Genomic DNA, 15,488 nt, shown 5'->3' with positions numbered 1-15,488 from the left:
TTCATCAGGGTAGCCTTATAACTACTCTTATGATGTACATAAGAAGGATATAGAAGTTTTCAGACCCCTATCAGAGCCACTGCCACATCTGGTTGTTTGTTTGTTTGTTTTTTAAAGATTTAATTAATTAATTTATTCATTTGACAGAGAGAGAGGCAGCACAAGCAGGGGGAGCTGCAGAGAGAGAGGGAGAAGCAGGCTCCCCACTGAGCAGGGAGCCTGATACAAGGCTCCATCCCAGGATCCCAGGATCATGACCTGAACTGAAGGCAGACACTTAACCAACTGAGCCACCCAGGTGCCCCTCCACATCTGGTTTTAAGATCTGAAACAATTTCTGAAGAAACTCTGTTCCTTCACCTCGGGGTCCTTAGCGCTAAACTGCCCCTCAGCAGATTGAATTAGCCGCAATTTCCAAACCAGATTGTACTTCTTTGTTTCCTTAAGGAAATTCATCCCCCTTGTCAGATGTGCTGTCTCCGTGGGCTTGCTCTGGAGTAACTGTAACCAGCTATGTGTTCTCTTTTAAGTTTTGTTGAAATGATAAGCCTCCTCAGAACCAAACTCACTAGCCTAAGTCAGGCCATGTCTTACCTGGAAATGAACCCTCATCCTCTCCTCTTTAGATACAAAGCCCGCATATCTTTAAATACAGCTCCAGTCTCCCTTTTATAGTTGAAGCTTCCTCTGACAATCCTCATGGAAAGGGCTTCTTCCTCTGTAGCACTCACGTGGCACAATCACACATTTCCTGAAATAGTTAATAATCTTTTTATGTTTAAATCATAATTTCACTGAAATTGTCCATCTTTACAGTGCAGGAACTAATATAGGACCAAATCCACCGAAATCCCCCCCAAAGTGCACCTGCGTCAGCACCCAGCATGGTGCCTTCCACACAGTAACCACTCAGTAAGTCAGAATCTGGGTTCTCTATACTCTGTAGACAGCTCACGGTGCTAGAGTTACTAGGCTTATGTGGCTACTCTTTAAAATGCAACCTGAAGAGTGTAAATAAACAGTGAAATCCTAGGGAGTCCAGCTACTGAAAGTTAACCCAGAGGATTTGGGAGGACTCTGGGGAGCTAGGTTAAAATTACTCTTCTCTCCCCCAATAGAATGTCTCATAGATTGTTGTACGTGGCTTTTCTTTCACACAAACAAAATTATCTTTACAAATGGGGTTTATATGTACAACCTTTGGTGCCTTTCTTCCCCAAACCAAAGTTTTCAAGACTTGCTGGAATTGGGCTTTTTCTAAGTATAGTGAACTCCAGATCCCAGGTTTGTCTTTAGGTTTGACTTGGGCAACATTTTAAAATTAAAAAATAATAAAGCTGATTGTTGCTCAAAAAGTGAAACCTAGAATTAGCAAAAAACTCAGCAATTCCAGCCCTAGGTATAATTTTAGGTTGTGTGGATTTTACTTCAATACAAAATAGCAACAGGATGTGAGGGTGATCTGGCTGTGACATCTGCCACCCCATTGATGATAAATCAACCATTTGGACTAAATTTATTCCTGGCAGTTTAGAGGACCCTGTATCCCCAGTGCCGGGCCTGCCAGATAGTAGGTGTTCAATAAATATCTGATGACTGACAATCTCTGTTGTATAGTTGTCAAGGGGTTTACAACAAGAGTGAGAATTTAGAGGATGACATAGCCTCAGTCCTGAAAATTCCGCTAATCAATGGAGTGCTGGGTCCACTACCACCCTGACTCAAACCTTTCTATTTACCAGCTGTGTTCTAGGCTTTGTGCTAGGGGCTGGAGATTAAAAAAAAAAAGACATGGTCCTTGCTTTTAAGAAACTGAGAATTCCTGATAAGAGAAATAGTAACACGCCAACATTTCTTGAGCACTTGCTATATTGTAGACCCTTAAGCACTTTGTAGGTATTACTTCATTTGATCCAGAATTATTATTCATATTATTCTAGTTTTTTCAGATGTGTCAACCAAGACACAGAGAGTCACACACCTTTCTGTAATTTACCCAAATCTAGTAAATGATGGAACTGGGATATGAATAAAGATCCAAAACCAAACATTGAATTTGTGGAGTGCTCTAATGGGGTAAGTGCAGGGCACAGAGAGGAGGCTCTCTCATCTTAGTATAATAGGGATTGGGGAAGGGTTTCAGGAGCAGGTGATGGCTGAGCCTTTTTCTCCTCACCTCTGTTTCTGGCCCTGGGATTTGGGATCTGGGATTTGGGCTTCTGTTCCTCTCCAGGTCTTGTCCCAGTTTTTTCCATGGCCTTTGTCACCAAGAGGGAGCATTGTGCTCTACTTCATGACATCACTGATGTCTCAATAAGTTATTCAACTTCCAGCAGCTATAATGATATCCTTTATGACTGACAGCCTGCTGTCGTGGCAAAAATGTAGGCTGTGGAATCAGACACACTTATATTTGAACCTCATCTCTTCCATTTGTAAGCTGTGCAATATTGAGCAAGTTACTTAACTCAAAAGGATTCATTATACTCATCTCTTTGGTATGTTTAAAGAATTAATTGAGATAATATATGTAAAATATCCATCATTTAAAAGGTGCTCAAGAAACGCTAATTTTACTTCTCTTGTAAGACCATGTCTTTTTTTTTTGACGGTGTTTCTCCCTGCACCTAGCATGGTTCCCACAAATAATAGATAATTAATACATGTTTATTAATTTGATTTTATGGGCAAGGAGAAATAATTTATGTCAGTGTATATTATGAAATCGCCATACACACATCTTCCTGGGATATTTTTCTCTTCCCTTTTCTTTCCCACCCACATCTGTCTTCCTGCTTAGTTTAAATCCTACTTGACTTTCAGGTCTTGGCTTAGCTGTCATCCTCTCCAAAAAGTATTCCCTGCCTGAGTTAGGCTGCCCTTCTCTCTGCTTCTGTGGGACCTTGGGCTCCAGGAGCTCTAGGTATCAGACAAGCTTTGTTGCTATTTTTTGAGAGCTTGTTTGGAGGTTCTAGCAGGGGAGTGCAGCTACTCGTATACCCTTGACCGAAGAACGGTCCTCCTCTATCGGGGAAGGTCGTCCTCTTTGACCGAGCGCGCAGCTTCGGGAGGGACACACATGGAGAGTAAAGAGAAGTAAAATTAGCGTTTCTTGAGCACCTTTTAAATGATGGATATTTTACATATATTATCTCAATTAATTCTTTAAACATACCAAAGAGATGAGTATAATGAATCCTTTTGAGTTAAGTAACTTGCTCAATATTGCACAGCTTACAAATGGAAGAGATGAGGTTCAAATATAAGTGTGTCTGATTCCACAGCCTACATTTTTGCCACGACAGCAGGCTGTCAGTCATAAAGGATATCATTATAGCTGCTGGAAGTTGAATAACTTATTGAGACATCAGTGATGTCATGAAGTAGAGCACAATGCTCCCTCTTGGTGACAAAGGCCATGGAAAAAACTGGGACAAGACCTGGAGAGGAACAGAAGCCCAAATCCCAGATCCCAAATCCCAGGGCCAGAAACAGAGGTGAGGAGAAAAAGGCTCAGCCATCACCTGCTCCTGAAACCCTTCCCCAATCCCTATTATACTAAGATGAGAGAGCCTCCTCTCTGTGCCCTGCACTTACCCCATTAGAGCACTCCACAAATTCAATGTTTGGTTTTGGATCTTTATTCATATCCCAGTTCCATCATTTACTAGATTTGGGTAAATTACAGAAAGGTGTGTGACTCTCTGTGTCTTGGTTGACACATCTGAAAAACTAGAATAATATGAATAATAATTCTGGATCAAATGAAGTAATACCTACAAAGTGCTTAAGGGTCTACAATATAGCAAGTGCTCAAGAAATGTTGGCGTGTTACTATTTCTCTTATCAGGAATTCTCAGTTTCTTAAAAGCAAGGACCATGTCTTTTTTTTTTATCTCCAGCCCCTAGCACAAAGCCTAGAACACAGCTGGTAAATAGAAAGGTTTGAGTCAGGGTGGTAGTGGACCCAGCACTCCATTGATTAGCGGAATTTTCAGGACTGAGGCTATGTCATCCTCTAAATTCTCACTCTTGTTGTAAACCCCTTGACAACTATACAACAGAGATTGTCAGTCATCAGATATTTATTGAACACCTACTATCTGGCAGGCCCGGCACTGGGGATACAGGGTCCTCTAAACTGCCAGGAATAAATTTAGTCCAAATGGTTGATTTATCATCCAGTTTAGACAGGGAAAAAATAAGAATGCACACACTTGTACAGCCTCCCGAGAAATACCTGTGCAGTGTCAAAGTTTCGGTTATCATTACAAAAAAAACATTGCTGCTCATGTACAAAACAAACTATGATCCATTAACTCAGCACAGAAGTCCTTTTTGGCTGCAAAAAACCTGGCACCCAAACAAGGTTTGTAGTCACACTGCCAAAAAATACCTGGCTGATACATTTTAACATCCTTCCTCTTTGTTTTCAGACATATTTCAGTAATAGCCCGTCTGCAGGTACAAGATGCTTACAGGAAGTGATTAATCTTTCATGAGACTATTCTACTATTCCTCAATGCAGTACGTACGATAAGAGCTTGAAGGGACAGGCACCCTCGTGTCAGTGCATGCTTCAAGGAAAGGAAGTTTTCATGGGAGATAAATCTGATCACATGATAGCAGCCGATGATAAAAATCTCTTTTTTAAAAGAAAGCAACCTAACAAGACAAAACCACTCCCCCGGGAAAAAGGGAAAAAAGCCCACCTCTAAACCTAAAACTTCTTTTTTCTGGTAGGAGACCAGATGGGATCCTTGGACATCATGAAACACTACAGCTGGAAGCTGAACAGTTCATCTATACCCCCAACCCCCTACATGTAGATACTGGAGATGAGAAAGCCTCTTGTTTGCTGTCTGAAGCAGGTGTGGTTGGACTAAATGGGGAGAAGATGTCCAGCTGGAAGAACCCATCAACCAGCTGCCCAGGGCAGTCTGCTTAGATAAATACCACCTGTTACTAAACAGCCAGAGAAAAATTAGTCATATCCCAGGAACCTGCTGATTCCCTCTATTATGCTGAGGCTTTTGTGTCTTTTGACATCCCAAATCCCATGTGTCTCAGTAGGATGGTCATTTTCACTACACTTAATTTGATTCTCTACAATGGCAGAGGCTTTTGAAGCATTAGGTTAAAGTATTTCCTGGGGGCTGGGAGCACACACATGAGAGAATAATAAACACATAGAAGCAGGGAAATGATTCCAAAAGGTACCTTTTAACTCAACAATCTCAGTGCCCGATGGAGTCTGTCCACTTGGAAGGACGGGGCATGGCCCTATATTTTTCACCCTGTTCCCTCTCTCTCATTGCTCCTGGCTGGACCATCCCTCTCTTGAGCACTGACTGACTAAATACACAGACACACACACACATAGACACACACTCACACCTGTGTTCATGCTGTTCCCACACCTGAAAGGTCTTCTCCTGAACTTTCCAAATCCCTCTCTTCAAGACCCAAATGGAATCCTGCTTCTCCTGGAGTGTTCCTTAAAAATGGTAGCCCAAAACAATTGTCTCTTTGCTGCAGACAGTCCGCATGGTACATTTTGTCACTATAACCTGTTGCTTTCTCCTCTTGTCCCAAGTAAACCTCACCCCCCAACAAGATTCTGTGAGCTTAAAGCCCGCCCCTCTGAGGCCTAGCCCCCTCATGCAAAACAAAGTTCAGCCTAGAGCAACCCCATAAATGCATTCTCAACTGAAATAACACTGACCTCAAAGTTATTTTAGGATGACAGACAAAATGCTAGGTCTAAACTCGAGATCCCACGGGAGAAAGGCCTTTACTGATTTTCACCTTAAAGCTACGGGAAGTCAATGGACATGTAACCAGAAGGCTAGGGACTGAATCTCGGTTTTCCTAGTTATTAACTTTATGATATTAACTATTAATATTAATGATATCAGTTTCCCCACCTGTAAAATGGAACTCATAATGTCTAAGTCAGAGTTTCTATTGGAACGCTCCCATAAGGCAGCATACAATTATCGCAGTTTTGTGCATTACCAAAACCATGCATTAGTGGCTCTTTAGTAAACTGCACAATGCCTTCAACATCAAACTGATGCGAACAAAATGACTTATTATCCAAGACTGACTTTTTAGGCTTCACAAACTTGGCTGATTATCAGAATCAGCCGAAGACCTTGTTAAACCAGATCTCTGCATCTCCGTTTTGGAGATTCTCATTGTGGAGGCCTGGGTGAGCTCAAGTGAATTTAACAATTAGCCAGGTGTAGGAACTACTGCATAAAATCATTTTGTCCACGTTTGCTTCTCCCAGTATGTGACTAATGAAAACTTATTGGGATTATGAGCTTTTACAAATATATTTTAAACGGTAAGAAACCAATTGATAATGACCTTTGGTGCCATTCAACTTAAAAATCTCCTAAGTTTTTCTTATAATTAAAATCTATATAGTCACACACACATGCAGGAGGTTAATGTGTGTGTGTGTGTGTGTGTATTTCCTGGAGGTATGTGCTGTAATTACCCAGTATTCCGGAACCTCTCATATATCAATTTATCTCTGTAATCTGATCATTTGCTGCAGTCAGGGTATGTCCCATTTCTATTCCTCCACAAAGTTCACTCGTGTTTGTAAAATAACTACTCAAACTAAGAAATAAGACCGTACATTTCAAAAAGGGAAAGAAAAGTAACATACCAAGGAAAAAGACAAAATTCTAAGCATGTGAAATTTAGTTTTCAAAGAAGCAATTCTGGGCACTTTCCTACCCAAAAATCTGCCGGCATCCAGCAGCCTTGAGCAAAGAATACAGGCACTCCTAAGAAAGCCCTCAGTCAGAGGCATTTAGTTCCTCAGCGAGACAGAGGTCAAGGCAATCAACAGTAGTTTAGACTCAAGGAAGAAAACCAGCTCAATTAATGTGACAGACACAGGAAGAGTCATCCCATTTAGGAACAACAAAAGTTTGAGAAGAATTTGCTTGCTGAGAGTTGGCCCATACACGCAGATAAATAACTGCCTCGTCCATCCCTTTCAAATGTATCCTGTAAATTCACCAGATGTACAAGCACTGTATTGTACACAAGTTCCCCGCAAAGAGTTCCTGAAAATTGACTCAATCTCTCTCTAAAAATCATGCCAGACATGGCTTCTGGTGCAGAGGAAACCGAGCATCCCTTTGCCTGGGCCCCCCAGTGTAAGGGAAGCCACTAACTCTAACAGGAGCAGATTGTTTCAACTTAATTGAATGAAGTAAACTTGGGGAAATACCTGACATGGCCAACTTGACCTCTGCTAAGCCTTTTGAACTTCAATCACTGTCCTCCAACACAAAGCCTTCTATTGGACTTCCAGCTATTTCCCCCACTTACACAGGTAGCTTATCTTAAGGCATCCATGGTTTCAGTTATCATTTCTGACCTGATTGTGAGACAAGTATTATTTCCATGCTGGGTTTTATGACTAAGCCTGCAGAGGTATTTGCTGGTTTGATTGAGGACAGAGCATCTCATTTCAGTTTCTTATCCACCAAGATCCAATAACTTATTTTAAAGAAAAAAAAAAGTTTTAATTTATGAGAACACACAGGGAAAAGACTCCAATAAATTAACACTAGTCAGAAACTGTCCAAGATCATAATCTTTGGTGTTTTGTATAGATTTCAAAGTGAAAAATACAATTTCTAACGTGGGGCGATAAACATGAAGATTGTTCCCAATAACAAAGTACAGATGGGAAAAACACAAAAACTGTCTGAATCTCTCGAACAAGCAGAATTACTTATTCCTCATCTAGTTTCCTTACAGAAATAGCAAAAATGGAGGCTAATGTCAGAAACATTTTGAATTCATTACCCATCCTGGCAAATAAAAGGTGTTTTAAATCTGAGACTAAAGATGTGAATAGTAGTTATTTTAAGTGGTATTTAGTCCTAACTAAGCATCTATTTTTCTTATTCTTGACTCTAGAGTATATCTATCTTTCAGAATTATACCAGAAAAAATTTAAGCATATGAAACATTCAGAATCAACCAGTTCTTTATTGCAAAGTAAAACAAAATACAATTTGCCCTCAGCAAATTGTCAGTGATTTAAGAGACTGCTAACAGCCAGCTCCAGCAAACATGGGGAAAGTATACAAATACAAATACACAAATACAAATCATGGGGAAAATATACAAATTTTGTGGAAAGTAATTTGGTTGGCAATATCTATTGAAATTCGAAACGTGCATACCTGGCAAGGCTATTTATTGAAAAATTGTTTAAATAGCAAAAAGAAGAAAAAAAACTAAACTGAGGGAAAAATAAAAATTAAAAAATTAAATAGGGGAATAGTTCAATAGCAACAATACAGACATTAAAATGTTAAAAAAATCCTGCATGAAGTGACCTAGAAAAATGTTTATAGTGTAGTTAATAAAACTGATTCCAGATAAGCATATTTAATAATATTCTAATTTAGGGTATCCAATGTACAAATGCATATAAAGTATAAACCTAGGAAAAAGGAAGACTATACATCAAATAGCTAGCTGATAATTTTTAAACCTGAGAGGAGAAAATGCATGGATGGAAGGAGTCTTTAGCTCCTTATTTAATAAAAGCCAACATAGACAACAGGTGAATTCTATTTATTTTGATTTTGCAGTGTATTTCAAAATATGTTTAAACTCTAAAACTGTTTAGAAACCAGAAACTTATATTTAAATAAATATTAAAAGAAGTCAATATTCAGTCTCATCATCTGCAGAAATAAAACATCTGTGAAATAACCTCTTAATTTCAGAAGAACTACGTTTGTTAAAATGAGTTACATCAACTTGGACTCTTTTCCATTGTCATCTCTTATAGCTGATAGCCAGTCAGTCTAAATATAATAGACATGGATATTTTATTTCTGTATATTTGAAAAGTAAATTTGTTGATGGAATACACACATTGCTTGTGTTATAAATTCACATGGCAATTGCAAGGGTTGCCTCAAGAAGCTTTATTATGTTGTTGGGTCCAATGAATGGGAATTATCTTCTAAATGAAACTGTGGAGGACTAAGTGATGGAATATTATCATGTCCCCAATAAGTATTTTGATTATGAGTTGTTTCATTTTGCTTCACAAAAAAAAAAACAAACCTATTCACCGATTCAGAGCCTACTGAAAGAAAAGAGATTATCGCACAGTAAGTTTTTGTTCCTATTTTCCAAAGCCACACACCTTATTTCTAAAGTTGCCCAAATTTCTTATCAAACCAAAAATGAACATTAGCCAAGCATACAAGTCTCCACAGCCTCGTAAGTGTCATAGAGGGATGTTAGTATTGGCAAGAAAAGTGCATGAAATCTGTTTCTTCTGCCACAAGTGCCTGGAATTTCCTGGCATTCCATTTCATCAGAATATCAGCTGAACAGTATAGCTCAGCAATGGCCCAGCAGGCAAGAGTCTGAGGAGTTCATGTTTATTACACCATCCACACAATTAAGGGACTCTATAACGCTAACGTCGTTTTTTACATAACAGAAAAATGTGCAAATTAATATGCTTACCAAATCTTCCTTCTCCTTTTCCCCCTTCACTCTTTTGGACACCGCTGCTTTCCACAGCCTTGGAAAATCTGTTTAACTTTTCCGAGCCTTGGTTTCTCATCTGCATGATGGGGGTAATAGTATGACCATAAAGGTTTACTGTGAAAACCAAGTGACTATGTTGCTTAGAACAGTGCATAGCTTAAAATAACTGCTCCAAAAATAGTAGTTTCTTGTTGTAATCCATAGATATTAATGGTAGCAACAGCCAAGAGCAGTACTCTGCTAGGGCAGTAAATCTTAATCTCTGGAGAGTGACAAAATCAAATATAAACCTTCAGAATGAAGATTTGGGGGCCTCACCCCCAAAGATTCTGACCCATTCCATCTGGGAGTAGGCATGGTAATTGGGAATCTTCGTTTTTCACAAGCACCCCAAGTGATTGTGACAAGAAGCTGGAGACAGGAGGAACAGCAGAGGGCCTTGGGAAGCAGCAGAGGTAAGAAGAAGAATAGAATCCACGACCCTTTCCTGAAAGGTCTTCACTCTTTACTAACATTAACTGTTTTCTCCTGACTCTGAGACCATGAAATCTTTTCCTAAATCTAATTTATATTTATGTCATGCCAGAAAAAAAAAAAAGAATCAGAATGGGTCTCCCACTTCATCTCCACTGACTCTGACTACATTTCCTCCCAAATGTAACAGCACATTCCTCTATGCCCTAAATGCCCTTCATGCTCCATTAGGTTTTGTTCCTTTGGATTCCTGTTAGTGTTGGTTCCTGCCGACACCAGTGGTATAGGATTGCAAGATTAAGATGACTGCTGTAGACCTGCATATTTAATTCCTATGTATTGATCCCCCAGTCTAAAAGTTTTCACAGCTCCATCGGAACCTGGGATTTTCACATCAGCCCCTATGTCCTCCATGTCAAATGCCCACTTCCCCCACGCAGCATCCTGTCTCAGGTCTACCTCTCCTGCTGAACAGTGGACCTAATGAATATCTTGCTCTCGGGCAGAAGGTGGACACACGTTTCATGGGGCCTAAAGCCTCTCCTATTTGGGGGGGCACTCTTAAAGACAAAGAATACAAAAAAAAAATTTCACTTTTCACAAAAAAAAACGTATCATCATGTGAGTTCAAGGCCAGGTCCCCTCTAAGATCCTTAGAATTGTTATAAATTATTTTGTGTCCTATAGCCCCAATTCATATGTTAAAGCCCTAATCCCCAATGTGACTATATTTGAAGATGGGGCCTTTTAAGGGATAATTAAGGTTTAATGAGGTCATAAGGGTAGTGCCCTCATCCAATAGAACTAGTGTCCTTCTAAGAATAGACAGAGAAACTAGGGATGTACATGTACAGAAAAAAAGGCCATGTGAGGATACAGAGGAAAGGTGGCCATTTACAAGCCAGGGACAGGGGCCTCAGGAGAAACCAGCCCCGCAGACACCTGGATCTTGGATTTCCACCCTCCCAAACTGTGAGAAAATAAATTTCTGTTAAGCCACCTGTATGAGGAATTTTGTTATGGGGACCCTAGTAGACTTCTACAGAAGTAGTCCATGCAATTGAGAGGCCCTGAAGCTCTTCCTGTATCCTTGTCTCCTACCAGGCAAACAATTTCACATTACCATTACAGCAGTTCATTATGCTGAACACACCCATGCTTAAAAATTCAGTTCAAATATTATGCTCTTCTCTAATCTCTATACATTAAATATATCCTACCCCATATCCTATCCACAGGTGTCTGCACCTCTTTTGCTGGTTTTATTTAATTCTCTTATATTGTCATCAGTCATTATTCATATTATACTATCATAGTCATGATATTATTCATATTCATTAATATTTACATTAATTTGTAAGATAACATTCATATTTTAATCATTTAAATTCCCCGTGGGAAGAAACCATGTCTAATTCTATGCCTAATACAATATTTGCACATAGAAGCCATCAACAAATGTTTATTTATTTGTTTTTTATTTATTTAAGATTTTATTTATGTATTTGAGAGGGAGAGCACAAGCAGGGGGGAGGGGCAGAGGGAGAGAGAGAAGCAGACTCCCAGCTAAGCAGAGAGCCCAATGCCAGTCTCGATCCCAGGACCTTGAGGTCATGACCTGAGCTGAAGGCAGACACTTAACCGACTGAGCCACCCAGCTGCCCCTATTTGTTTTTTAGAGAGGGAGAGAGAAAGAGGGGGAGAGGAGGAGCTGAGGGAGAGAGAGAGAGAGAAAATATTAAGCATGCTCCACACCCAGCACAGAGCCCAACACTGGGCTTGATCTCACAACCCTGATGAGATCATGACCTGAGCTAAAATCAAGAATCAGACCCTTAACCGACTGAGCCACTCAGGTGCCCCAACAAATGTTTATTAAATTGACTGATAGTTGTAAAGAGCCTTGAGGTCTTTAGCAAATGGAATATGACAGTTAATTATCTATCTACCTAGCTGCCTATAGAGAATATACATAAAATCAAAGAATTTTACAATTAAAAAGATCTTTGAGGCCATCTATTACCAGTTTCTTATTTTACCAATTTACCAAGCATCACTCAGTGAGTTAATATCAGATCCATGACTAAAACAGAAGTCTTGTGAATTCTAGAGTTCATCCCACCTAGCAATCTGGACAGTCATGCAGACTTGATCAAAAGCCATAGATGGACAGACACATCCGGGTATTTTAGAATCATCTAAAGAACACTGTGCTGATACAGAGCCACCTTCAGATTATGATTTGGCTTCCACTGGAGGTCTTCCTAGAAGTATAGAATACACAGACCTCATCAACATGAGCACTAAACTGTAGTTTAGATTATTGTTTTATTTCTCATTGTAGTTAAATATACTTAAACTTGAAGCAGATTGCGAACTTCTTGGAAATAGTTCAACTACTGTGGATATTTATTTAAACTCAAGAAAAAGAATTTCTCTCACTCCTAATTCAAACACAGTGAAGTCTTCTGCCCAGACTAATTAGCGTACATCCAGTCAAACTCGGAACCAACTGGCTCAGGTCAGAGTGAATACTTGATTTAGCTTCTGTGTTTAAACTCTTCACTTCTTCACCAGAAAGGTGAAAAAGGCTCTAACAGTGATGCTACTTGGAACATGAACTACAACGTTTTGAACCATATACCAACCGTCAGTTCCTCGCATGCTGGTCTCTGAATATAAGCAGTGACGACAGCCATTAGATAGACATTGCTAAAAATGAAGTGCTGACGAGAGAGGATTTACATCCCATTACCAATCCCCTGAGCCAGGCCATGGACCTTTAACTAGACATTTTATCATGTTGCTTGCTGCTCTCTGAATTTTCTCTAATTTGTCTCTTTTTCAACATGTGGTATCCCAAACTAAAAGCAGTTGAAATATGTTCAGGCAAGACTAGTGCCAAGTCACTGGAAATCATTTTTTTTTTTTCTGGTTTAGAACATAATGCTTCCATTAATGCAGACTGATATCACTTTGAAAGGATTTGAGGGATCTTTTCTTTTTTAACAAATCATGCTGTTTTGTTGACCTTAATAGCTCTCAAATTCTACTAAGTGATGGAGAGGCAACCTATAGCTCAAATGCCAAAGTGGTAGATAATTTGGAGAGAGATGAAGTTGGCCTTCAGTAGTCATTAAGTCCTTCCATTTGTCCCCTCCTCCAAGCGCTCCTCAGTTGGTTCACCATCCTCCTTCCCCACAATTCAGCCAGCCCATCTCAATGGTACATCACCTCATCTTAACTAGTGTTAAAAGTTAAAGTCTTAGGGACTCCTGGGAGGCTCAGTCAGTTAAGTGTCTGCCTTCGGCTCGGGTCATGATCCCAGGGTCCTGGGATCGAGTCCCGCATCAGGCTCCCTGCTTAGCGGAGAGTCTGCCTCTCCCTCTGCCTGCTGCTCCCCCTGCTTGTTCTCTCTCTCCTCTCTGTCAAATAAATAAGTAAAATCTTTAAAAAAAAAAAATTAAAGTCTTAGTAGATCCAGGCTCACATTCTCCAGCTCCATCCCCCCACACAACTTTCAGTGACTAACTTCTAGGTTTCTACATTTTTAAAGTGATTCTCAAGAATAGAAAAGAATTTAAAACCCCAAGCAATGAAGTCACTCTATCTACTGTGAGATCACATTTTACTTGGGAGTTGGGTTCTAAAGTTAATGTGATATACAAAAGTCAAGCCCGGTGAAAATTACCATCGGAAATCTTAAGAAGAAGGGGATTGTGGTAGGCAGAATTCTAAAGGTGGCTTCCTGGGATTCCCATCCTGGTTATTCAATCAGACTCTAATCTAAGTACTACTGTGAAGGGATTTTGCAGATGCAAATTCCCTAGTCAGTTGGCCTTAAAATAAAATACATGGCAGATCAACCGGTGGGCCTGACCCAATCGAGTGAGCCCTTTAAAAGCAGAGTGTTTTCCCAGGCTGGTAGCAGAAGGAGAAATCAGAGCGATTCAATGCACTGAAAGAAATCAATAAGCCATTTGCTGGCTTGCAGATGAAAGGCGCCATGTGGAAAGACCAGAGATTGGCCACTAGCTGCTGAGAGTGACCCCTGGCCAATAGCCAGCCGCAGCAAACAAGAGCCTTAGACCTATAGCCATGAGAAACTAAATGGGCCTATAAGCAGATTTGTCCCAAGTCTCCAGGTAAGAGCCCAGCCCTGCCAACACCTTCATTTCAGTCTTTTGAGATTCTAACCAGAAACTCAAAGTATCCCAGACTTTTGACCCAAAGAACTGTGAGGTGATAAAAGGGCCAGTAAACTGCTAAGTTTGTGGTAATCTGCCATACAGAAATAGAAAACTAATACCACTCAATATAGTAGCATGAGGCTATTTCATTGAAATGAATTTTTAGTTTAAATTTCTCTGTCACACAAGCCACATGTCAAGTACTCCATAGCCACATGTTCCTACTTGCTACCATACTGGACTCTACAAATGAAAGAACTTTTCCTTCATCCCCAAAAGGTCTATAGGACAGTACTGCTCTGAAAGATCCAAAAGAACCAGTTTTCTTATAGCTTTGGCCCAGATGACTATTTCTTTTGTTGAGCAGCAAATGATATAATAGGGTTGAACTAAAGGACCGTGTGGTTAAGTAAAATATATATCTTTAATACTATAATCATACCCAGCCCAGTGAGATGTTCACACCATGGAGAAACAAGAGAGAACTAAGACTGATCAAGGGAAATTGATTTCTGCCTGCCGTTTCCTGCTCACGCCCAGATGCACAATCAATTTGTGAGATGGGGGGGGTGGAACCTATGCTGATCTCTGAACTCCTGAACTCTGAACACCTGATCTCGCTGAACTCCTATATATAGCTGGACATGTTTTAGTTAAATGTGCACATGATGTCATTCCACAACCCTTCCTACTCCCTCTTTGCACCAAGCCAGCAATCACATGTCTGGGCCATCTGGGAACAAGAACAAGCTGGGACTGACTTTGGAGTCTGACCAGCTTGGCAGGAAGCGTACTGTGGCAATTTAAGACCAAGTCCAGGGAGGTATGACCTAGGCTAATGGTGTGGGGATAATATTGAGACACAGACAAAGAAAGAGCACCCAGCCTTTGAGGCAGCAGTGATTCTAGATATCCCTCAAAGTGTAAATGGTAGGCCACAAAATTGCTTTCCTAAAAGGTGATAAGATTTTGGTCAGTGTTATATCAGGCATTTTTGTCATTTGTATACAGTTCATGAACAACAACAACAACAAAGTTCACATTTTAAGCCTTTTTTAAAAATTTTTGCAACAGGTGACTCCACCCCATGGGGTGTGCTTAGGAATTTCCCCAAGGTTATGGGAAGACTACACAGTGAAATGCCAAAATGTCCTAATAGGAACCTGGAAATCAGATTTTGGTTTAAGCCCTGGCAGAAAAGGAAAATACAGGAACTGGACAAAAGGCCAAATCTAGACTCAAGTCCTTCCAGGGAGATAAAAGGAAAAA

The sequence above is a fragment of the Neomonachus schauinslandi genome, chromosome 4 (assembly GCF_002201575.2).
Source record: "Neomonachus schauinslandi chromosome 4, ASM220157v2, whole genome shotgun sequence".
In the NCBI taxonomy this organism is placed as follows: domain Eukaryota; kingdom Metazoa; phylum Chordata; class Mammalia; order Carnivora; family Phocidae; genus Neomonachus; species Neomonachus schauinslandi.
The sequence above is the reverse complement of the archived record's forward strand: the minus strand, read 5'-3'. Positions refer to the sequence as shown.